Genomic DNA, 1246 nt, shown 5'->3' on the forward strand with positions numbered 1-1246 from the left:
GAGGAGCAAGGAAAGAGGCCTCCAGATAAACAAAGCACTTCCTCCCCAGCCCTGAGCCCAGGCCCAGGCCCCGGCCCAGGAGGAGGCGCCGCCACAACTGTTTATAGAGACAGATGTTTGGGACGGAAAAGACGGACAGCCCTCCCCCGTCCCCATGGAGACGGAGGAAGTTTGTGACTTGGGCAGAGGCAGCTGAGCTGAAAAAGGAGAAGGGGAAGGAGGGCGGGAACCAGGTCTCACCCGCTGGAAACGGTTTGACATTTTCGGATGCTGGTGCCTAACAAAGGGGTGTTGCCAGGGCAACTGCGGTCAATCCCAGCTGGACCAGCCGGAGCCGCGAGGGGAATAAGTGCCCCGGGAGGGTGGGCAGTAAACCCTGAGGAAGAGCAAATAAACAGCGCACGCACCTAGGGGCCTCTCAGCCCGAGATCCCCAGAGCCCTGCACAGCTGGGAAGCTACTCAGGCCCCCATCCCTCCCCTTTCTCTCCTTCCCTCCCTCTTTATTCTCTCTGGCCCCTCTCTCTCCCTCTCCTGTTCATCCTCCCTCCCTCCCTCCCTCCTTCCCTTGCTGCCCAGGTGCTCAGCCTGGCTCCTGCCTGGCCCGGGAGCAGCGTCCCCACCTTCCTGGTGGCAGGTGCGGTGGCTCCAGGCATGGCTGGCACCAGAGGGCTGTTTGGGCAGGGGGCCCCTACCCCCCTTGGGCCAGGGCAGGATGGCCACACGCTCACTCCCTTTGCCTGGAAAGCCTGCACATTTGGAGCTGCAGTTCCAGGAAGGAGAGGGGAGCTGTGGGCTCTCTAAGGAGCCAGATGTGGTGCCAGGACTGCCTCTGCCCGGCTCCCCAGCCCCCACCCCTCACCGCTCCCCGGGGAGCCAGCGGCCTCCTGCGCCAGATGTGGCTGCCTCGGGCCTCTGGTGAGGCCTCTGATGGCCACGTTCTCATCCCGTTGCCTCTGGAGTGATAGTGTCCGCTGTGAGGTCTACGCCATGACTGTCCGCAAACTGGCCTCCCCCGGACCCTGCCGGCCCACCATACCCGCCCCCAGTGACATCCTGGAACCCGGCTCCTCGGAGGGTCCTGCTCTCTCTCCTCCCTGCTCCCTGCGGGGGCTTCTAATGAACTCTGCCCAGGTGATGGGAACCCCAAAGCCAGGCCACTCTGTGTCTGCGAGCGTGAGGAGGTGGCCCCCATATCCCAGCCCCAACCCAGGAGCCCCCCGAGAGGCCGTGATGGGAACGCCGACC

This window comes from Myotis brandtii, unplaced genomic scaffold, assembly GCF_000412655.1.
Source record: "Myotis brandtii unplaced genomic scaffold, ASM41265v1 scaffold825, whole genome shotgun sequence".
Classification (NCBI taxonomy): Eukaryota; Metazoa; Chordata; class Mammalia; order Chiroptera; family Vespertilionidae; genus Myotis; species Myotis brandtii.